This window comes from Schistocerca nitens, chromosome 4 (assembly GCF_023898315.1).
Source record: "Schistocerca nitens isolate TAMUIC-IGC-003100 chromosome 4, iqSchNite1.1, whole genome shotgun sequence".
Lineage (NCBI taxonomy): Eukaryota > Metazoa > Arthropoda > Insecta > Orthoptera > Acrididae > Schistocerca > Schistocerca nitens.
Window position 1 is genome coordinate 831675388 of NC_064617.1, and position 25077 is coordinate 831700464.

Sequence of the window (25077 nt, forward strand, 5' to 3'; positions counted from 1 at the left end):
CTGACTGTCGTCTAGAGTGGAAACACCATGGCGACATCACCACTTGAGCTCCAGCTCGGGCAGCCCTGGACTGTTGCGTTCTCGTTGCCTTTTTCTGACTGTTACAAGCCTTACAGTGGCTGCAATTTCCAGGAAAGTTCTTTGCTGTAATGTACGGTACGCAAAACCCTTTAGGCGGAATACAGACGTCTCATACTATTACTACTACAACTGCTATTAGTTGTTGTATTCATCGTATCTTTCGGAGGAACAACCCTTCTTTTCAGAGTTTGTAATTTTTAAGAATATTTCTCGTGGAGAACAGCGGCTATCCTTAGTACTTTAAAATGAACGTAAGCAATCTCAACCGCAAGAAACCTTCATTTTTTGAGTTACCGGTTCCGGTTTCGGTCAATTACTGACCATCTTCAGACCTCATACCATCATGATGGGCGGTAGCGGTGAACGGAGCAGGCCTTACGAACGTTAGCTGCGGGAGTCCACTTTCGTCAACTGCTATATTCACTTCCCTTCCAATTTCCTTTCTTCACCAGTGGGGGTACGATGCCACCTAGGCTTCACCCCAGGACCTGCCTGCTCCGTGACCTTTGTCAGCTTCCCAAGGATTGTACCCCCCCCCCCCCCCCATAGTTTATCGTCGGGCATTTGCTGCTCTACGCGCACAAATGCAGGATGCCACATTTATTTACACTAACGGCTCAAAGACTACCTTCGCTGTCGAGAATACCTATATTATTGACGACACCCCTAGTAGATTTCGGCTTCCCGACCAGTGTGCGATTTTTACTGCGGAGTTTTATGCTGTTCTCCAGGCTGTCCAAAACATCCGTCGCCATCAGTGGATCCAGTACATTATATGCTCGGATTCGCTCAGCTCTCTTCTCAACCTCCAAGCTCTTTATCCCTTCCACCCTCTTGTCCACTGGATTCAGGACTACCACTCCACTTGGGGGGCACCTCTGTGGCATTCCTCTGAATCCCAGAGCATGTTGGTATATGCGGAAACGAGGCGGCCGATATAGCAGCAAAGGCTGCTGTCTATCTTCCTTGGCCCGCTGTTCGCATGGTTCTCTTTGACGATCTATTTAGCGTTTTATGTCGTCGTGTTGCTATTTTATGGCACACACGTTGGTCTGACTTCAGGATAATAAATTACGGGACACAAAACCTCTTCCCTGTGCTTGGACCTCTTCCTCTCGATCTCCTCGTCGGGAGGTGGTAAAATTAACTAGACTCCGGATAGGGCACTGTCTTTTTAAAAATGGTTCAAATGGCTCTGAGCACTATGGGACTCAACTGCGACCGTAGCGGTCTTGCGGTTCCAGACTGCAGCGCCTTTAACCGCACGGCCACTTCGGCCGGCACTGTCTTTTTAGCCATCGACACCTTTCAAGTGGCGATTCTCCCCCGCTTTGTCCCCATTGCCCTCAATCGTGGACGCTGAGACCCCTTTTACTTCAGTACCTCTATTTTAATCCGCAGCGCGCCCGTTTACAGCTGTCGCCTCATATATCTTCCCTTGTAGCAGACGACCCGCGCTCAGCCGATCCCGTCCTTGAGTTTATAAGTGTTGGTGAGATGACATGGGTCATTTGAAGATCTTTTCGGGGAAAACAAGCCCCCTTTAATGGCACTTTCCTAAGATTCCCTTCCGTTTTTAGTTTCCATCTTTCTTGAGTTTCGCTCCTAAAGCTGCTGATTTAAATTTCTGAAATTCCTGTTTTTACCCTTCACTAAGAATCAGAATGGGCGCTTATGACCGTAGTTGTTTTGCGCCCTAAAACCATAATAATAAAAGAAAAGAACGTCAGCTGCTCAATTTGTTGACATTCGTGGAGTTCTTACACCTGCTCCGTTCTCTGCCACCGCCTGCCATCATGGTATGAGGTCTGAAGATGCTCAGTAACTGTCAGAAACCGGTAACCAAAAAAATTTTCTTGCCTACGAGACTGCTTATGTTCATTTTTCAGAGTTTCTCCTTTAAACGCGGCTTTTCTGTAAAAAGCTACTGAAATCAGTCAACAGTTTCTTTTTTTTCTTGCAGAAAAATCAAAGCTGTGCTCTCAGCAGGCAAAGTGATGCTCACTGTCTTTCTCGACGTCCGAGACCCGTTATTCTCGAATTTCTCGAACAATAGAAAAAAAGTTAACAATGATTTTGACATAGGGCTACACAGCCAACTGGTTGCACATAACTGGTAGGTACATTGACCTTGGTTTCGACACACACTAGAGGTGTCTTCATCGAAATGATCAGTCTGATGTTGTTCCCAGCTGGGCAAACGTGACAAAGGCTAGAGCGTTTTATTTCACTTTTGACTTGAGCATAGCTGCTCTAAGTTCGGACCATTGCTTTTTAGCATTGTAATCTTGGGATCTGTCATATTTTCATTCCGATGAAGACAACCCTAGTAGGTGTCGAAACCTAGGTCAGTGTACCTACCAGTCATGTGCAACCGGTCGACTGTGTAATCCTATGTTGAAACTAGTATACGGTTGCAGGGTAACAGACATGTTTAAAACTGTATGAATTAACAATGACGTGTACTGCAAGACACTCCGTAGCTTACGGATGTCCATAAGGAGCAAACGGCCTGGGCTGCTTGCCGAGGGAGTGATTCTGCTCTACGATAATGTTTGTCCACACGTCTCCGAGGTCGCACAAAGTGTAACGGCCAAGTTCAAGTGGGAGCAGCTTGAGTATGTGCCCTTCAAGCTGAAAATACCACCCTGCGACTTCGTTGTGTTTGGTCCGCTGAAAAAGGCATCTCAGAGGGAGGCGCTTCGGCTCGGACGACGAACTGAAGGAGACGCAGGAGGGCTGGCTCCTGTCACAGCCGCAGCATTTCTGGGGGCAGAGAATACTTAAGCTCATGAAACTGTGCTCAGGTGACCATATTTGAATAAAGACTTCAATCATATCGACAGTGTCGTTTCGTACTTTTTCTTTTGAACACTCCGCATAAATGTAACTGAATGGGATGATAGAGATGCCATTCCTTCTTTACTGATACTGCTTACAGACTACCACGAGATTTTCTGCAGAAGTTTAAAAGTGCGCGAGTTTCCCGCGCCGAAGCAGAGTTTGCGGAGTTTTGGAGCCGATGGACAGTTTCGTGCACGCCTAACCGCTTCGTGTCTGCAGCATAGTGAGGCTGTGCATCATGGTAGAGTGCACACAGAATGACTTGGTCCCTACCTGCCTATAGCTTCTAAGGTATAGGCAACGAGTCTGCAAACGATCATATTAACATGTTATGTCAGTACGACCAATAATTCGACAAATACAGAAGTTTCTAATCAGTAGTACCTAACGAGAGAATGATGACAGTACCGGAAAAAGAAGTTACCTCATGATTTGCGCAGTAAGGATCGTAATGATTAAATGCTTCCTTTAAATGACCTACTTTCCATCAGAATTGGAAGTAGTTGCAGTAACGACGGTTGCTTTGTGTGTGTCTCGTGGAAATTACGTACTAGTCTCCTGTCAAACAGTTCATCTAAATTATCTTTCTCTCCTCCCTCTGTATTCTCTTTACTCGGCGACGTATGTCGCCAGTGAAGGTTTCCACACTCTCTAGCACATTTTGTAACGGGATTCATTCATCTGCCATTTCCGACATAAATCTGATGACATTGCACACATCTCCCGTTCGTAACTACGATGAAATGTGGCGGATGATATAAGGGAGACAGCAGGAACGAGAACACTTCAAGTACGCGCTTCGACAGGCTACAGGCAGCGGAGAGCTGCGGCAGCCGTCCTCACACGGGAGGCTGCTAAGGTTGTTGTGGGCTCTACGTGACATCCAGAATCACAAGAGAGAGCGCCATCGCTATAGGGAACGAGCTGATTAAACCGATTTGTGCTCTCAGCGCTCTCCAGCAGCAGTTGTCGGCTTTATTTGGCTTGCAAACCTCACACTTTCTTTACGAAAACGCACGTACAGTAAAATAGCTGCGTTAGCGACTGCCGGAGAAGGGCGGAGAAAATCGCGAAGAAGATTTCTGGACTCGATGACCTGAACAGTGAATTGTTGTTAGACGAACACTAAATAACGCTGTACGACGATCTCTGATACATACTATTCAAGTTATTAGTTAACTCCCATGTTCTGCTTTAAATTGAATGTAGTTAAGATGTGGTGTCTAATGTCAGTTTTGCACATGCATGATATTCATATTCTCGATGTTGTATTAACTACCAAAACTCTGAAATAACGTACTTCTTCACATAGATTTCAAAAGTGAGATTCGTTTCGTAATTTCCTTCGAAGGAGCAGACAAGATACAAACATGAACCAGACCACAAATCCAGAGATAGATATATTTTACAGGAAGTTTTATAACAGCAAACTCTCCCAGTGTGTAATTTGTGTTTATTTTCTGACGTAGAGTGGCAGCCACGTCAAGATTTCTGGCCCCTCTGGGAACAGTCCAGTCGTTGGCCTTTACAACAACAATTGCTGCAGATACATTGTTTATAATAAGTAATATGACTTTCGATATAATATTTCTGATAAATGAATAAGAAAGATCTAGAATCTTTTAGAAGATAAACAATGAAACAAGTTTGGAAGGAGCTGGACAAGGATCTACCTTTCTCTCTTGCACTCATACCTCATGCTGCACAATGGGAGAGGGGGGGGGCAAAGTGGGCAGCGGTCGTAACTCAAGGCCTGGCTACCAAGTCCCATTCTCTCCCCCAGGAGCCAAAGAAATCGTAAGGAACGAGGAGCAGTAGCGGTACAAAGCATATCAGTGACTGCAAGCGGCCCTTCGTCCAGTTCCTCGAGAGTGGAACTACAATCAGTTAGCAGCTTGCAGAAACTTCGACGAGCCTTAAAGTCAAAATATCCAGGTAAGGTGTCGGGCGGAATCATCCTGTTTCACAATAATGGCCACCCCCACAGTGCCACTCAGACAAAGACTACGCTTCAGCCGTTTGGTCGTACAGCCTGGATAGTTCACCGTGCGATTTTCACACGTTTGTCGACCTCAAAAAAGACACGTTTGGACGTCGGTTTCAGTCGGACGACGAAGTGCAAGAGTGGGTGCGGTTGTGGATCCGTCAGTGGCCGACCGTGTTCTACGAAACAGAAACAGTTCGTCTGGTCTCCCACTGGGATAAATGTCTTAACACTTGTGGTGATTACTTGTGAATGGAGCCATTCCATGATCACGTTGTGGCGGGTGTTCGGTTTTCATTTGACTGCCTCTTAGGAAACTGAATACAGAATCAGAATGCCATCATGAGTTTTCTTTTTCCACAGTTAAATGCTGATGTGATTCCGATTTGCATCAAGGAGAGGTGCAAAATGGTTCAAATGGCTCTGAGCACTATGTGACTTAACTTCTGAGGTCATCAGCCCCCTAAAACTTAGAACTACTTCAACCTAACTACCCTAAGGACATCACACACATCCATGCCCGAGACAGGATTCGAACCTGCGACCGTAGCGATCGCGCGGTTTCAGACTGTAGCGCCTAGAACCACTCGGTCATCCCGGCCGGTCAAGGGGAGGGGTTGCGGACAGATGACATGGCGCATGTACAGCTGCCATGCTCACACGTGGAAAATCCAGGTCGGAATCTGTGCGCCAAGATGTTAGACCGGCTGCTTACTTCTGCAGCTCGGTAAGGGCTGGGCGAGGAAGCGACAGGAAAACACTTAGGGATTTCCAGAATGCGATTTTCACTCCGCAGCGGAGTGTGCGCTGATATGAAACTTCCTGGCACATTAAAACTGTGTGCCGGACCGAGACTCGAACTCGGGACCTTTGCCTTTCGCTGGCAAGTGCTCTAACCTCTGAGCTACCCAAGCACGACTCACGAACCGTCCCCACAGCTTCAATTCTGCCAGTACCTCGTCTCCTGCCTTCCAAACTTCACAGAAGCACTTCTGCGAATCGAGTTCGAATCTCTGTCCAGCACACAGGTTTAATCCGCCAGGAAGTTTCACTTGAGGCATTACTTCGGCACGTTTCTGCAAAAGTTTGTATCTTGCTTGACAACAAATCAGCAACCGGAACACAGCCGCACCAAGGAGACGGCATGTCTTCGCTTAAGTTCGCAGCATTTCTCGGTCGGCAGTGAATCTGCAGTTCAGTCGAATCGCAGACAATGGCTGCTATAAATTCGAGAGGTTTCTGTAACGCCCCAGATTTCAGACGGGACAAGTGGTCCCCGATTACGGACGCCTGTGTTTGCGGATTGTAGATGTAGACGTGGAGGTGAATTATTCTTGCATTGCTTAATTGGCTTCTACCGCAACTATATAGTTGCGGAACAGTTCAGAGAAAATTTGAGTCTCGTAACAAATAAATACCCCACTCATACGGTTATAGTTGGTGGGGACTTCAACCTTCCCTCGATATGTTGGCAAAAATACTTGTTCAAAACCGGTGGTAGGCAGAAAACATCTTCCGAGATTGTCCTAAATGCTTTCTCCGAAAATTATTTCTAGCAGTTAGTCCACGAACCCACGCGAATTGTAAATGGTTGCGAAAACACACTTGACCTCTTAACCACAAACAATCCAGAGCTAATAGAGGGTATCATGACTGATACAGGGATTAGTGATTACAAGGTCGTTGTAGCTAGGCTCAATACCGTTTCTTCCAAATCCACCAGAAACAAACGCAAAATAATTTTATTTAAAAAAGCGGATAAAGTGTCACTAGAAGCCTTCCTAAGAGACAATCTCCATTCCTTCCGAAATGACTATGCAAATGTAGACGAGATGTGGCTCAAATTCAAAGATATAGTAGCAACAGCAATTGAGAGATTCATACCTCATAAATTGGTAAGAGATGGAACTGATCCCCCGTGGTACACAAAACAGGTCCGAACTCTGTTGCAGAGGCAACGGAAAAAGCATGCGAAGTTCAGAAGAACGCGTAATCCCGAAGATTGGCTAAAATTTACAGACGCATGAAATTTGGCACGGACTTCAATGCGAGATGCCTTTAATAGGTTCCACAACGAAACATTGTCTCGAAATTTGGTAGAAAATCGGAAGAAATTCTGGTCGTATGTAAAGTACACAAGCGGCAAGACGCAGTCAATACCTTCGCTGCGCAGTGCCGATGGTACTGTTACCGATGACTTTGCCGCTAAAGCGGAGTTATTGAACGTAGTTTTCCGAAATTCCTTCACCAGGAAAGATGAATGGAATATTCCAGAAGTTGAAACACGAACAGCTGCTAGCATGAGTTTCTTAGAAGTAGATACCTTAGGGGCTGCGAAGCAACTCAAATCGCTTGATACGGGCAAGTCTTCAGGTCCAGATTGTATACCGGTTAGGTTCCTTTCAGATTACGCTGATACAATAGCTCCTACTTAGCACTCATATATAACCGCTCGATCACCGATGGATCTGTACCTACAGATTGGAAAATTGCGCAGGTCGCACCAGTGTTTAAGAAGGGTAGTAGGAGTAATCCATTTAACTACAGACCTATATCATTGACGTCGGTTTGCAGTAGGGTTTTGGAGCATATACTGTATTCAAACATTATGAATCACCTCGAAGGGAACGATCTATTGATACGTAATCAGCATGGTTTCAGAAAACATCGTTCTTGTGCAACGCAGCTAGCTCTTTATTCGCACGAAGTAATGGCCGCTATCGACAGGGGATCTCAAGTTGATTCCGTGTTTCTAGATTTCCGGAAAGCTTTTGGCACCGTTCCTCACAAGTGACTTCTAATCAAGCTGCTGGCCTATGGGGTATCGTCTCAGTTGTGCGACTGGATTCGTGATTTCCTGTCAGCAAGGTCGCAGTTCGTAGTAATAGACGGCAAATCATCGAGTAAAACTGAAGTGATATCAAGTGTTCCCCAGGGAAGCGTCCTGGGACCTCTGCTGTTCCTGATCTATATAAATGACCTGGGTGACAATCTGAACAGTTCTCTTAGGTTGTTCGCAGATGATGCTGTAATTTACCGTCTAGTAAGGTCATCCGAAGACCAGTATCAGTTGCAAAGCGATTTAGAAAAGATTGCTGTATGGTGTGGCAGGTGGCAGTTGACGCTAAATAACGAAAAGTGTGAGGTGATCCACATGAGTTCCAAAAGAAATCCGTTGGAATTAGATTACTCGATAAATAGTACAATTCTCAAGGCTGTCAATTCAACTAAGTACCTGGGTGTTAAAATTACGAAGAACTTCAGTTGGAAAGACCACATAGATAATACTGTGGGGAAGGCTAGCCAAAGGTTGCGTTTCATTGGCAGGACACTTAGAAGATGCAACAAGTGCACTAAAGAGACAGCTTACACTACACTCGTTCGTCCTCTGTTAGAATATTGCTGCGCGGTGTGGGATCCTTACCAGGTGGGATTGACGGAGGACATAGAAAGGGTGCAAAAAAGGGCAGCTAGTTTTGTATTTTCACGTAGTATGGGAGAGAGTGTGGCAGATATTGCACGAATTGGGATGGAAGTCATTAAAGCAAGGACGTTTTTCGTCGCGGCCAGATCTATTTACGAAATTTCAGTCACCAACTTTCTCTTCCGAATGCGAAAATATTTTGTTGAGCCCAACCTACATAGGTAGGAATGATCATCAAAATAAAATAAATCAGAGCTCGAACAGAAAGGTTTAGGTGTCCGTTTTTCCCGTGCGCTGTTCGGGAGTGGAATGGTAGAGGGATAGCATGATTGTGGTTCGACGAACCCTCTGCCAAGCACTTAAATGTGAATTGCAGAGTAGTCATGTAGATGTAGATGTAGATTATTGCCAACGGCCTTGCAGAAATGGCAACACCGGTTCCCGCCAGATCACCGAAGATGAGCACCGCCGGGAGCACTTGAACTGGTCACCGTGTGGGTCTGCCGAGTGCTGTTGGCAAGCGAGGTGCACCCAGTCCTTGCGAGGCCGATACAGGAGCTACTTAATTGAGAAGTAGCGGCACCAGTCACAAAAACTGACAATGACAGGGAGGGCGATGTGCCGACCACATGTCCCTCTGTATCCGCATCCGTTGACGCCTAAGGGGTGAGGATGACACGGCAGCCGGTCGGAACCGTTGGGCCTTCACGGCCTGTTCGGACGATATTTGTTTTTCTGTCCACTATTATTATTGCTGTTATTATTGCTGTTATTATTTTGAAAAATGGCTGTAAGATAATGAGGGTTGTTGGGTTCGAATTTTTGAGACATGTAGGATGGTGAAACTTATGGGGAGAAAGGCAGTTAAGATTGTCCGTGGTGTGTGCTTTTTTTTTTTTTCTTTTCTAGTGTTTCCAAGCATTCTTAGTTATGAGTGACTCTTATCGTAGTCCGACAGGGAAGAGCCAGTGGCGTGACTGTGTAGCATCGCGCCGGTCTGCCGCGCTGTCGTGCCGTCTGCGCAGGAGAACCTTTTCGGTGATGAGTATCTGGCGCCGTAAAGCGCGCACTTTACTGGTGGCGGCTGCACGCGGCCGCTGCTGCACTGCGCTGTGGGCCGCTCGCCCCTCCAGTGAGTACCGCGAGGTCGCGCCGTGGTGGGACCTGGGGCCTCGATTGACTCTGCACAGTGTTGCGGCGCCCGGGGGCTTATCCGTCTCCTCCCGGCGACAGGGCGGGGCAGGGGGGGGGGGGGGGCGCCCACCGCTCCTCCTATGATGGATGCTGCACTGGGCGCCGCAGGGCTGCCAACCCTCTGGCGAACGTCGCCAACTCTGTAACGCTGCACACCGTATTACCCGTTGGATATTACTACCACTTACACTGCCGCTACTCATTATTTACTTACTGTTTGACTACCCGGCGTTTCCAAGTTACTTATTACACTACTGGCCATAAAAATTGCTACACCAAGAAAAAATGCAGATGATAAACGGGTATTCATTGGACAAACATATTATACTAGAACTGACATGTGATTACATTTTCATGCAATTTGGGTGCATAGATCCTTAGAAATCAGTACCCAGAACAACCACCTCTGGCCGTAATAACGGCCTTGATACGACTGGGAATTGAGTCAAAAAATGGTTCAAATGGCTCTGAGCGCTATGGGACTCAACTGTTGAGGTCATTAGTCCCCTAGAACTTAGAACTAGTTAAACCTAACTAACCTAAGGACATCACAAACATCCATGCCCGAGGCAGGATTCGAACCTGCGACCGTAGCGGTCTTGCGGTTCCAGACTGCAGCGCCTTTAACCGCACGGCCACTTCGGCCGGCTGGAATTGAGTCAAACAGAGCTTGGATGGCGTGTACAGGTACAGCTGCCCATGCAGCTTCAACACGATACCACAGTTCATCAAGAGTAGTGACTGGCGTATTGTGACGAGCCAGTTGCTCGGCCACCATTGACCAGACGTTTTCAATTAGTGAGAGATATGGAGAATGTGCTGGCCAGGGCAGCAGTCGAACATGTTCTGTATCCAGAAACGCCCATACAGGACCTGCAACATGCGGTCGTGCATTATCCTGCTGAAATGTAGGGTTTCGCAGGGATCGAATGAAGGGTAGAGCCACGGTATTAACACATCTGAAATGTAACGTCCACTGTTCAAAGTGCCGTCAATGCGAACAAGACGTGACCGAGACGTGTAACTAATGGCACCCCATACCATCACGTCGGGTGATACGCCAGTATGGGGATGACGAATACACGCTTCTAATGTGCGTTCACCGCGATGTCGCCAAACACGGATGCGACCATAATGATGCTGTAAACAGAACCTGGATTCATCCGAGAAAATGACGTTTTGCCATTCGTGAACCCAGGTTCGTCGTTGAGTACACCATCGCAGGCGCTCCTGTCTGTGATGCAGCGTCAAGGGTAACGGGAGCCATGGTCTCCGAGCTGATAGTCCGTGCTGCTGCAAACGTCGTCGGACTGTTTGTGCAGATGGTTGTTGTCTTGCAAACGTCTCCATCTGTTGACTCAGGGATCGAGACGTGGCTGCACGATCCGTTACAGCCATGCGGATTAGATGCCTGTCATCTCGACAGCTAGTGATACGAGGACGTTGGGATCCAGCACGGCGTTCCGTATTACCCTCCTGAACCCAGCGATTCCATATTCTGCTAACAGTCATTGGATCTCGACCAACGCCAGCAGCAAGGTCGCGATACGATAAACCGCAGTCGCGATAGGCTACAATCCGACCTTTATCAAAGTCTGAAACGTGATGGTACGCATTTCTCCTCCTCACACCACAACAACGTTTCACCAGGCAACGCCGGTCAACTGTTGTTTGTGTATTAGAAATCGGTTGGAAACGTTCCTCATGTCAGCACGTTGTACGTGTCGCCACCGGCGCCAACCTTGTGTGAATGCTGTGAAAAGCTAACCATTTGCATATATCACAGAATCTTCTTCCTGTCGGTTAAATTTCGCGTCTGTAGCACGTCATCTTCGTGGTGTAGCAATTTTAATGGCCAGTAGTGTACATGTTTCGGGAAGTGGCGGTGCCATTATCAAGTGCTTAAAAGAGTTACGCCATCAGACCCAGTCAAAAGTAAGCAAGCAGCAAACATGAATTGTGAAATATAAGAAGGTGTGAAGAAAAGTAATGCCTCCGAATTTTTTTATGTGTAAACTCTTAAAGCTGTTTAAATACAACATGCGTTATCAACATTGTACATTTTTATTCGTCGTCTCTAGATATTTACGAGGTGGAATCCAAAATTTTCGGGACTGGCGCTGCCATCTGTAAAGTAGTAGTACTAGATCTTTGCACCGCTAGGTGGTGAGAGTTGTATGTCTGGTGAGTCAGTGTGCGGAGTGCAATTCAGCTGGGAGGACGTGTTGTGTGTCCACAGTGATTTCCGTATTACTCGTTGTTTGGTGTGTGGCGATTTTACGATGGATCCGCGAACAGAACAGCGCCTGTGTATCAAATTCTGCGCGAAGCTCGGGGAAGGTGCTACGGAGCCCCTTGCAGTGATTCAACAAATGTTTGGGGGATATAGCATGTGCCGTAAGTGTGTGTTAAGTGGCATGCTCGTTTCAGGACAAGCCGTACATATGTCCAAGATGATGCTCACACTGGATGGCCCGTTAGCCGCACAACGCCAGACATTGTTGCCAAACTTCTACAATTGGTTCGTGCGGATCGACGTCGAAACGGTTGGTCTTTCTGAAGACATTGCTGAGTATGGGCTACCACTTCCTCAATCAGCTTCTTCTCTTTTGTGTACTAAAGACGTTCGTCTATATAAAGTGATAGTTAACTTCATCAAGAGTACTGGTTACAATCTGTAGGTTTTAATGGTGTACATAAATTATAAATATGTCTTGCTGATGAAGATATTTCAGAAGTGGTGTGAATTGTAAGCCAACACACTTTTAATTATTTTCCAATTCAATTCAATTCAATTTTTAAAACATTATGTACAAAACTGTAACAGTTAAGCTTTTTATTCTTGTAAATATGCATTTCTGTATTTCTTTATTCAATTATGTGTACATTGACACTGTGTGTTGCCGATGGCTAAATTGAGTACACACTCAAAGGCCAAAAAAAAAAAAAAAAACATTCAAGTCCCTGCGGATGAAGTGGGTATTGGTTGTGTCGCAGCGAAATTTGTGCCAAGCATCTTGACTGCCGATCAGAAGGCACAAAAATGGTTCCAATGGCTCTGAGCACTGTGGGATTTAACAATTGAGGTCATCAGTCCCCTAGAACTTAGAACTACTTAAACCTAACTAACCTAAGGACATCACACACATCCATGCCCGAGGCAGGATTCGAACCTGCGACCGTAGTGGTCGTGCTGTTCCAGACTAAAGCGCCTAGAACCGCTCGGCCACATCGGCCGGCCCAGAAGGCACAGCGTGTTGAAGTGTGCCCGGACCTTCGTCAGACTGCTTCTGTTGATCCAACCTTCTTGCCACGGGTTATCACCGGCAACGAGAGCTGGATTTACCGTTATGACCCAGAGACAAAGCAACAATCGTCACAGTGGAAGAGCCCGGGCTCTGCAAGACCCAAAAAAGCGAGACAAGTGAAGAGCATGATCATCGTTTTCTTTGATACCAAGGGAATTGCGCCCTAGGAATTCGTCCCATCCAACCAAACAGTGAATTCCAAGCACTACTGTGACGCTTTGCAATGGGTGAAAACGTGCGGCGACGACGGCCAGAACTTTCGCGTCAAGGGAACTGGCTGCCGCATCATGACAACACGCCCTGTCATACGTCCTTGCTCACCAGGACCTTTTTGGCAAAAAACAACATGACGGTTGTACCTCACCCACCGTACTCGCCATATTTGGAACCTTACGACTTCGCGCTATTCGCAAAAACTGAAACTCAAGTTGAAAGGCTGTCGGTTCGACACTTTATAGAGGATTCAAGAAGCATCGCTAGCAGTGATAAACACCCTCAAAGAACAGGAATTCCAGAAAACGTTTGACCAGTGGAAGAAGCGCTGGGACCGGGTGTACGTGCGGATGGGAACTACTTTGAGAGTGATGGTGACCATTAGTCCAAAGGTAAGGTTTTGAACAAATGGCAGCACCAGTCTCGCAAATTTTGGATAGCACCTCGTATTTCTCAACAGAGTCGCCCTGACGACGATCACATTTCTCCCAACGAGAGACCAGTTTGTTGATGCCGTTACTATAGAATGTTTGACTTTGTCGACGGAGCCTCAACCTCACATCTGCTTGCTACACTTCATCACTTTCGAAGTAAATTCCTCTAAGATGCTCTTTAGGTTTTGAAAACAGTTGAAAATCGAATGGGGCCATGTCGGGACTGCATGGCGGGTGATCGATGACGTGGAACGCAAGGCGTACGATAGTTGCAGATGTCGCAACGCTCGTGTGTGATTTTGCATTGTCAAGCTGAAAGAGAGGATATTCCATGTGTGGATAACACTCCGAATTCGAAACTCGATTAGAGCGCACTGTTTCTCACACACCGACATAGTTACGTCACAGACAGCCATGTTGCACGCTATAACTGCGAGCCCTCTGGCGGCAGACAATATGTAGACAAGGCGAATAAAAATGTAGAATGTTAATAACTTTGCTTCACTTAAAAAGCCTTCAGAGCCCTCACATAAAAAATTGGGGGGCGTTACTTTTAACATACCTCGTATAAACTCTCCATTGTACATACACTGAGAGGTGGAAAAAGTCGTGGAATACCTCCAAATATCGTATCAAACTTCCTTTTGTCCGGCATAGTGCAGCGACCCGATGCTGCACGGACTCAACAAGTTGTTCGAAGTCCCCTGCAGGAATAGCCATCCATAATAGCAAAAGTGTTGCCGCTATAGGATTTTCTGTACGAACTGACCTTTCGATTATGTCCCATAAATGTTCGACGGGATCCATTTCGGGCGGTCTGGGTGACCAAATCATTCGCTCGAAATGTCCAGATTTTTCTTCAAACCAATCGCGAACAACTGCAGCCCAGTGGCATGGCTCGTCGTCATCCATAAAAATTCCATCGTTGTTTGGGGACATAAAGTCCATGAATGGCTGCAGAAGGCCTCCAACTAGCCGTACATAACCGGTTCCAGTCAATCATCCACGAACTCACAGTCCACACAATTACGGAGCCACCACCAGCTTGCACATGGTTGACATGGTTGAGTCTGCACGACACTCGGACCCTACTGTAAGCTCTTAGCAACTTATCGCTACTCATCTGACGAAGTCACGGTTTTACAGTGGTCTAAGATACAACCGATACAGTCACTAGACCAGGAGAGGCTCTGTAGACAAGATCGTAATCAGGAAGAGATTTTTCACTCAGCAGCGGAGTGTGCTCTGATAAGAAACTTCCTGGCAGATTAAAACTGTGTGCCGGACCGAGAGTCGAACTCGGGACCCTTGCCTTTCGCGGGCAAGTGCTCTACCATCTGAGCTACCCAAGATCGTGCTGTTTGGAAAGGCGCTCGCGTCGGTCGTCTGCTGCCACAGCCCATTAACGCCAAATTTCGCTTCACTGTCGTAACGGATACGTTCCTCGTACGTCCCACATCGATTTCTGCGGTTATTTCGCGCAGTGTTGCTTCTGTGTTGACAGTGACAACTCTACGCAAACGCCGCTGCACTCAGTCACTAAGTGCAGGCCACCGGCCACTGCATTGTCCGTATGAGAGATAAAGCCTGAAATTTGGTATTCACGGCACACTGTTTATATTGTGGAGCTCGGTATCATGAATTCCCTAACGGTTTCCGAAAAGGAATGTCCCATGCGTCTTGTTCCAATCACCATTCCGCGTTCAGAGTGCGTTACTTCCCATCGTACAGGCATAATCACGTCGGAAGCATCTCCACATGAACCAACGGAGTGCAAATGACCGCTCCGCCAATGCACTGCATTTTTATACCTTGTGTACACGATACTACTCCGGTCTGCGTATGTGCATTCTCTGTCCAGTGACTTTCTCACAGTGTATTTTAGTAGAACGTTTCGCGCTTGGCTTTTAAGAACTTGATAATGGGACCGTGTTTCCCGAAATACGTTGTGGTTTCAATTTATGTAAAATAAACGTGGAGACAACTGGTGCGTCATCGTTCAAAATGGTTCAAATGGCTCTACGCGCTATGGGATTTAACATCTGAGGTCATCAGTCCCCTAGAACTTAGAACTACTTAAACCTGACTAACCTAAGGACATCACACACATCCATGCCCGAGACAGGACTCGAACCTGCGGCCGTAGCGGTCGCGCGGTTACAGACTGTAGCGCCTAGAACCAGTCGGCCACCCCAGCCGGCAGTCATAGTGCCTGTACCAACACCGTGATACTGTTGTACTACAGCTTTGTAACATAGACTTCTCAGAGACTTCTAGCGCGCGTGTCCAATTCTCTGTAGCGGTCCAGCCCAGTCCCTGTACTGAGAAACAGAGTAAAATAAAATTACAACTGCTGTGCCAGTCTCCTATCCGTGTTGCTTATGGAATTAAGACTTCAATGGTAGCAGCAACACGGCTGCACACCCTTCTTAAAAAAAGAGGAAGAATTTAATTCGCTTATACAGGGTGTTACAAAAAGGTGCGGCCAATCTTTCAGGAAACATTCCTCAAACAAAAATAAAGAAAAGATGTTATGTCGACATGTGGCTGGAAACGCTTAATTTCCATGTTAGAGCTCATTTTAGTTTCGTCCACCTACGCTCAATGGAGCACGTTATCATGATTTCATACGGGATACTCTACCTGTGCTGCTAGAACATGTGCCTTTACAAGTACGACACAACATGTGGTTCATGCGCGATAGAGCTCCTGCACATTTCAGTCGAAGTGTTCGTACGCTTCTGAATAACAGATTCGGTGACCGATGGATTGGTAGAGGCGGACCAATTCCATGGCCTCCACGCTCTCCTGACCTCAACCCTCTTGACTTTCGTTTATGGGGGCATTTGAAAGCTCTTGTCTACGCAACCCCGGTACCAAATGTAGAGACTCTTCGTGCTCGTATTGTGGACGGCTGTGATACAATGCGCCATTCTCCAGGGCTGCATCATCGCATCAGGGATTCCATGCGACGGAGGGTGGATGCATGTATCCTCGCTAACGGATGACATTTTGAACATTTCCTGTAACAAAGTGTTTGAAGTCACGCTGGTACGTTCTGTTGCTGTGTGTTTCCATTCCATGATTAATGTGATTTGAAGAGAAGTAATAAAATGAGCTCTAACATGGAAAGTAAGCGTTTCCGGACACATGTCCACATAACACATTTACTTTCTTTGTGTGTGAGGAATCTTTCCTGAAAGTTTGGCCGTACCTTTTTGTAACACCCTGTATATGCACTGAAAGTAATTTTCTCAAGTCATCCGTATAACCACAGAAAGCTTGCCCGAGTGCAGGGCTACCGAATGGTGGAGCCAGAGAAATTCCTCAAAATGGCGTAAAACTACAGAGATTCCAGTGGCCGTTGGTTTCAAAAACCCACGCCAAGGCGACGGTTGAGCGGATGGACACAGGCCTCTCCGAGCGCCAGTTGCCTGCCGCCACTCCAGTGACAGCCATGCTGTGCGTGGGCGGGTCGAATAGTCCCTCGGCTAAAAGCCTAAGCGACCGTCGACATTCCCGCCCCCCCCCCCCCCCCTCTGCTGTTGGCAGCGTAGACCTTTTGCTGTCGGAGGAAGCACACAGTGCCCGAGGGTCTGAGTTTGCAAAACTACTGAGAGGCGCCCTCTCGACCTCAGTTCGTGGCTCTACTTGTTATGCTTTTCTTCGTCACCAGCACCAGCCCGGTAGTATTAGCCTTTTTGCGATTCATGTGTTCGTTTCCATCTCTTTGGATCGACCATGCACATTTACGGTCAGTTTTAATAAATTAATTCGTGGTAGAACGTTCGTACTATCTAAGATGCGAATATTCTATGTGCATCGCGAGAGACCAGCCTCATGGTTTTATCTTTGTTAAGTGGATAACCTATGTCGTGCTGCCCCTGTTCGTGTGCTCCCAACTGGTTCTCCTCATGACTCTTTACCATAGTTTATGATTAGAATCCTGATGTTAGCCTTGATTAGGCTGCATCAAAACTCCCTTTCGAGACAGGAATAGTAATGGTTATTAATGTTCGCATTTTGTCGTTTCATGTAGTTGTGGCTTCATCCACACCATGTCTGCGGATCTGCCGTGCAGAAATATGCTATTGTTAAATCATTGCATAAAAAAGGGGATAGGTCTCATGCTAACAACTACCGCCCAATCTCGCTTCTGACAGCTTTATCCAAAACTCTTGAAAAGGTAATGTGTTCAAGAATAGCGTCACTTATTTGTAAAAATGAACTACTAACAAAACGTTAATTTCGTTTTCAGAAAGGCTTTTCAACAGAAAATGCTATATATGCTTTCACTGATCAAATATTAAATGCATTGAATAACTGCACATCACCTATTGGGATATTTTGTGATCTCTCAAAGGCTTTTGATTATGTGAACCATGAAATTCTTCTAGATAAGCTTAAGTATAATGGTATGAGTGGGACAGCGCACAAATGGTTGAATTCATACTTAACTGTAAGATTGCAGAAGGTTGAAATTAACAGTACAGATAGTCTGCAAAAATCAGCACAGTCCTCCAACTGGGGAGGTATCGAGAATGGTGTCCCGGAGGGTTCAGTCTTGGGCCCCCTTATTGTTCTTAATGTATTAATGACTTGCCATTCCGTATTCATGAAGATTCAAAGCTAGTTCTTTTTGTTGAAGATACAAGTATAGTAATCCCACCTAATAAGCAAGATTCAGCTGAGGAAACTGTAAATAATGTCTTTCAGAAAATTATTAAGTGGCTTTCTGCAAATTAACAATTTTGAAAAAATAAAGTTTAAACAGTTCTGTACAGTAATGTCTTAGCACCATTGATAAATATAATGAACAGAAGTCTATTGCTAAGGCAATTTCTGGGTGTGTGCATTGATGAAATGTTGAATTGGAAGAAACACATAGATGATCTGCTGAAACAGTTAGATTCAGCTACTTATGCTATTAGGGTTATTGCAAATTTTGGAGATACACATATCAGTAAATTAACTTACTATGCCTACTCTCATTCACTGCTTTCATATGGCATCATATTTTGGGGCAATTCGTCATTAAGAGAGAAAGTATTCATTGCACAAAAGCATGTAATCAGAATAATAGCTGAAGCCCACTCAAGATCGCCTTGCAGATATTTATTTAATGAACTCGAGATATTCACAGTACCCTCGCAATACATATACTCACTTACGAAATTTGTTATTAATAACCCATCCAAATTTCAAAATAACAGCAAAGTGCATAGATACAACACTAGAAGAAAGGATGATCTTCACTATTCTGGATTAAATCTCACTTTGCCACAGGAAGGGGTGAATTATGCAGCCACTAAAATCTTTGGTCATTTGCCAAATAGCATTAACTCTGACAGACAGCAAACCAACATTTAAAAGCAAATTAAAAGAATTTCTGAATGACAACTCCTTCTACTCAATAGATGAATTTTTAGATACGAAGTAGTAACTGTAAAAAAATTATTTTGTGTTAAGAAAATTTATGTTTAAGTGATACGTTCTACATCATTACGAAATGTCGTATTCACGGTCTATGGAATAAGGATGTTGTGGACTGGCTGGTTACCATTATTTTTATCGAGACTGCCTGTCATTTCACCGTGTTTACAGAATGTATCCGCCTTTCTTTTAGCTGTCTGTAGTCTCCCCCTGTTGCCTGCATTCAGCATTGAATTTCAGTCAGCAGTCGAAATCCCTGCAGTACGTGAAAAACCATAAGACACCATCACAGTCCGCAGGCAGCAGATCATCAGGTGAGATCCTTCTAAGAAGACGGTGGCAGGCAGAATTCAATTGTTCCTTTTATTTCAGTCCATTCGAAGCCACAAATCACGGAGCAAGCTTCAAGTTCACAACAGATATAAGCTTTCACAAAAAACAGAATTTGCTGTGGTTTTTTGTTTTTGCATTGACTTGTAGCATGATGTTAGTTTCCAAAATTTCGTTTGTTTATTATGCAGCATTTAGCAACTCTCTTGTGCACGTCCAAATCAGCTGCAGGTTATCGAGGTCACTGAGAATTCGTACTTCAGACTGGAAGAATTATGCAGATTATACGTAATTCGGCCAGCTATGGAGGACGCAGTTCCTGCATCATCAACAGCAGCGGGCTGTCCTCACGATTTATCAAATAGTGACGGTGCGGAACGTGTGAGAGTGTTCTCCCGTTGGAGAGAATGAATAACGTATGACTCTGGGTTGTCCTGGCAACCGACGAACGTAGTAAATGCAAATTGAGCTGACGCGATGTCTGATGGGACCGCTTCTCACGGAATAAATAAAAGACTATTTGAGTACGTTGTTATTTAAACGGTTCAGCAGAAAATGAGCGTAATTTCAACTTGGCTAGCGACTAAAAAGCGGAACCTGAGTTCATTGTTACTCGGTATGAATCTAGAATCTTCTTTTATTCATGCATTCGAAGAGCAGACGATTTCTCTCTCACCTTGTACGCCTCTACCGATCTGCAAAACAAACCTGTCTCTAATGACCTCACTGTTGACGGTTCCCTTTCCTTTTCTCCTTGATTCCATATTTACTTCCCTCTCGCCTTTACTACACTCTTTCATTCTATCTTCCTTCCTTTCTTCTTTTCTTCGTCCGTCCGTGAGAGCCTCCTTCCCTCCCTTTCGCCCGTACAAGCTGCACCTATAGCATGTTGGCATTAGTACTGTCCTTCACAAGACACACGATTCTGTTAATGCATTAATGCAGTAACAACATATAATACTTAAACAATTTTTTTTGTAATTCAAATTTTGAGTCTTCATTGACTACTGAAAATTGCGCAAATCGTTAATACCCTCTAGTGATGTGTTGTAGTGCTTTCATGTGGTGAGGAATGTAAAACACCCCAAAGGCCATTTAAAATATTATGTTAACTGTTGCTTAAGATTTCGTACACAACAATAAGGAGAGATGGGCTACAGAGAGGTGCAGTAACTGTCGTCGTAGCAAAGCTAGACAGGAGCAGGAATGACTAGCGAACAAGTTAACATAGGAAACAGAATATTTACTTAACTTGTAAGTGTATGAAGACTCATTGTAAATAATGCAGCAGCGAACAGAATCCAGCTATCACAACGTCAGCAAGAATGAGGCTCCCTAAGGTAAGGACTTCTATAAACCCTCGTCGCCAATTTTTGTAAAGGCCTCGTCTCTAATGCTGTGGAGGCCGAGTTGCCACTGTTGGTACAGTAGGCCGAGTTTGTGAGTTCGTGAAACGGCTTCTGGTCCAGTACACAACTAAGACAATTTTTCCCTGCCACTACTACACAGCTATGCCTCAGGGTTAGGTAGCAGGATAGGAGAACGAAGGTTCTAAAACATTCCAACAAATCAGTAACAAAGTGACAAAAATGATTAAAAAAGGTTTACTTATCTGTGTGACTTGTCGAATAATGAAGTCTGTAACACTCCAATGTAATATAACACAAAAAAGGCCCTCAATGGCTAAGTGCAAATAATCGTAGGTATACTTCACAGTACAAGGCAATTGCAATTTACAACTGTCTGTTCACTTGTAAGAGTTCACTAAAGTCATTCCCTGTCTAAGTCAGCCTTGGACGATATCTGTAACCAAGTGGACGAGAGATGCTCTTCTGTCTTCCAAGTAGGCTTCTATCTCTTGTCGTTCGGTCATTGGTGGGTTGTACTCAGGCGACAATTGGCCGAGGCGAAGTCAATGTATTCATCCTCAGCGCCGGCTGTGGCGCTGGTGGAACTTGCGCAAGTGGCGAGTCTCTATGGCACCAGCTTGCATATTTGCGCCTGTGGTGCTTTTTCTCTGCCTGTATCTTTTTCGGACGACACCAAGCACAAACTATGATGTTGCAGCGAGGATGTTCAGTGCTAGTGGCTTGTGTGGTTGCCGCCTGCCATTCTGTGTCACGGCAGCAGAGGGCGCTCGTAGTGCGGAGCTGCTGGAGAGATGGATCAGCGGGCGCGCACCTTAGGTCCACCAGATCACACGCGACTGCTGTTGGCGTCAGACGAAAATTTGCAATTCGGTTGCCAACTGTATGACGCCGTTGGGGTATTATCGATACGAGACATCACATTAACAGTTAGATGAATGTAATTTTTCTCTGTATAAATCAATTGTGTGAGCGCTTAAAAATTATGCCATGAACCAAACTTACACTACTAACATACGCTGATCAGTCGAAACATTACGACCGCCGCCCACCACGAAATTTATTGCCACATGTTTGCATTGCATGCACGTGATGCGGTAAGAAGTGTTTACAAGTGGAGCAGAGATGGAGGGGGAACAATTCTAGTGACGCTACGGACCACAAATGGAGAAATTCGGACATAAGCATGGTAGGTTCTTATGGCTCAGGGTTCGTGCATCTTGGAAACGGTGAAGTTTGTCCGCTGTGAGCGTGATACTGTCGTGAGGATCTATGGAAAGTGGCTGAAGTGCGCTGATCACAAGTAGGCGACATAATGTTAAATGCTCAAGGCTCAACACAGAATGTGGAGGTCGGAGGCTTGCCCGCTCTGTGAAACACGATAGGCGGCGATCTGTAGCAGATCTATGGTAGTGTAAAATGCTGGTGTAGACACAACTGTTTCGGAGCAAGACACTCAGCACACATTGTAGCACAGGGTGCTCTGCAGCTGAACTCCTGCACATTCCCACGTCGACCCAGAAGCATCGTCAGGTAAGACTGCTATGGACACGAGATCGTCGAGACCTGACCAGGGATCAATAGAAACGTCTCACCTGGTTGGGCGAATGACGTGTCTTGTTACACCACGAGACGGTGGCGTCCCGATACGTCATCGAATGGCTATTCGAAACACGCTCCACACCACGGACGCATGCCGTCGATGGAGGAAATATTATTCTGTGGTAGACATTCACGTTGGTTTCCATGGACATATGATAGTAATCGAATGGGTCATGACAGTTTTGGACTACATCAGGGCTTCACAACATACGTGCTCGCGGAGCAAGCTGTGAGCAGCAAGGCGCGAGCACCGAGCAGCGCGAGCACGCTACCCCCACTACCGGACCAGAGCGGGGAGTGGGGAGAGTCACGTGGGGCACACAACAGCTGCCGCCAGTCGATGTAAATCCGCGGCCACCTGCAGGGATATCACTCACGAACTATTACTGCGACAAATGAAACAAATGAAGGAGAATGTACACATGCCACATAATTTTATTAGCTTAGTGTATGCCTCTACATTCGCATTAATTTGTGAACTGTTACACAATAAAAGGTGTCACTGAAGTGTGGGATTCTGGGTTAGCTTGTACTCTTTGCCCTTTACAATTGCGTCTATGTTCGGAGTAATTGTTCTTGTGCATTTTAGGCGCAGCGTGCAGTTTAAATTTCGATCAGACAATGCGTTTCTCAGGCGCGTCTTGTTACATTTCATTGCAGAGAACAGTTGTTCACAAACATACGTGGAACCGAACATTGATATTATTGTAGCCACCAGTTTGTGCAAACGAGGAAATCTATCCTGAGGGAAGTGTCTGTAGAATTCCAAAATGTTTTTCTTGTTCTGAAAGTTGTCTCTGTATTCTCTGTCACACTGCAGGTCATTAATTTCTTGCTGCAGCTCAGGACGAATCTCTTAAATATTCGCCGAATATGGAGAGAACAGATCAAAATCACTGCCTAGTGCTGTCAGATCTTGAAAGCGCTGATCAACTAAAGTATGTGAATAACGTTAACAGTATTTGTGAACATCTTGCATGGATGATAATTTAGGAAACTGAGCTAGGTTTCCTGTTTCCAGCTGACTCACCAAAAGTGTCAATTTCATTTTAAAAGCTCGTATTCGATCTATGAAATGAGTAATTAGCAGATCTTTACCTTGTAGTGAAATGTTCAAAGCATTCAGATGGCTAGTTAAATCTGCTAAGAACGCGAGATCACAATCAAACGTGCGCGCGCATTTCCCCTCCCTCCCTACTTCGAGACCTTGCACCTGCTCGCAAGCACGTGCCTGAGCAGGCGCCGAGTACTCGCGCTCAAAACCGGCCAGTTGTTAAGCCCTGGACTACATGAACATCATTGCGGACCACGTGCAACCCTTCGTGATTGATGTTCTCCAAAAGGGAATGACATTTCCAATACGATAGCCGTCCATCTCACAAAGCCATACTGAGAGAGGTGGTTAGCACACTGGACTCTGATTTAGGTTTCCGTGATTTCCCTAAATCGCTTCAGGAAAATGCCTGGATGGTTCCATTGAGAGACCAAGGCCGAATTCCTTCCCTAACCGGATGGCACCGATGGCCTCGCTGTTCGGTCCCCTTCCTCGAATCAACTAACCAAACACAAAGCCATAAACGTACAGCAGTGGTTTGAGGAGAATGAACTCCCGTTGCTGTTTTGGCTGCCACATTCGCCTCACCTGTACCTGATAGGACACACATGGGATGCTGTTGGGAGCCAGCTCGGCACACCCAAACCGCCAGCCTGTAATTCACGAGACTTGTGTGACCTGTAGACATTTGGTGGCACATACCGCCACAAACCTACCAACAACTTGTCGAAGCCATGCCATGCAGAATCGCTGCTGCACTGCGATTCAAAGGTGGATCAACACCCAATCAACCAGGTGGTCATTGTGTTTTGTATGATTAGTGTAAAAAATTATTTTCGTGCTTAGGTCGCGTTACTATCTACTAGAGTGTTGCAACGCTCCATGTTTGACCCGTCACGGCTCGCCTGTTGACTGGGAGACCGAGCCGCTCGTGTCCGGCCCCACACGACTCGGCTCGGTCACGTACTCGCCCCATGTCTGTTGTCCGGATTCCGGACACGCGGATAACCGAGCATGACCGGTCGCCGCTGACGTCTCACCTCGCCTCGCCCCGGCTCGCTGCACTGTGCTGTACAAATCCAACGCGCCTCTCTCTCTCTCTCTCTCTCTCTCTCTCTCTCTCTCTCTCTCTCACTCACACACACACACACACACACACACACACACACACACACACACACACACACACAATGTATTTATCCCTGTCTCTCTCTCTTTTAATACAAAAGTAACGTTTCCAAGAACGGGTTCGTAACACAGCTAAATTCATAGAGCACTTTCTTTTATAATCCAGAATGAGATTTTCACTCTGCAGTGGGGTGTGCGCTGATATGAAACTTCCTGGCAGATTAAAACTGTGTGCCCGACCGAGACTCGAACTCGAGACCTTTTGCCTTTCGAGGGGCAAGTGCTCTACCAACTGAGCTACCGAAGCACGACTCACGGCCGGTACTCACAGCTTTACTTCTGCCAGTACCTCGTCTCCTACCTTCCAAACTTTACAGAAGCTCTCCTGCGAACCTTGCAGAACTAGCACTCCTGAAAGAAAGGATATTGCGGAGACATGGCTTAGCCACAGCCTGGGGGATGTTTCCAGAATGAGATTTTCACTCTGCAGCTCACTCGGTAGAGCACTTGCCCGCGAAAGGCAAAAGGTCCCGAGTTCGAGACTCGGTCGGGCACACAGTTTTAATCTGCCAGGAAGTTTCTTTTATAATATTTATTCCCGTCTTCCTAACGTCCGGGAATTTTGTTGTAAATAAAACATTGATCACAAGAGACCAACCTGTGTTAATGTAATGTGTTGTA

General features: G+C 45.9%; 1 protein-coding gene across 3 annotated transcripts in view; it reads left to right on the plus strand.

Moving 5' to 3' along the window:
- LOC126253261 (putative polypeptide N-acetylgalactosaminyltransferase 9) overlaps positions 1–25077 on the plus strand; it is a 598235-nt gene that overhangs the window by 180166 nt on the left and 392992 nt on the right. The window lies entirely within an intron of this gene.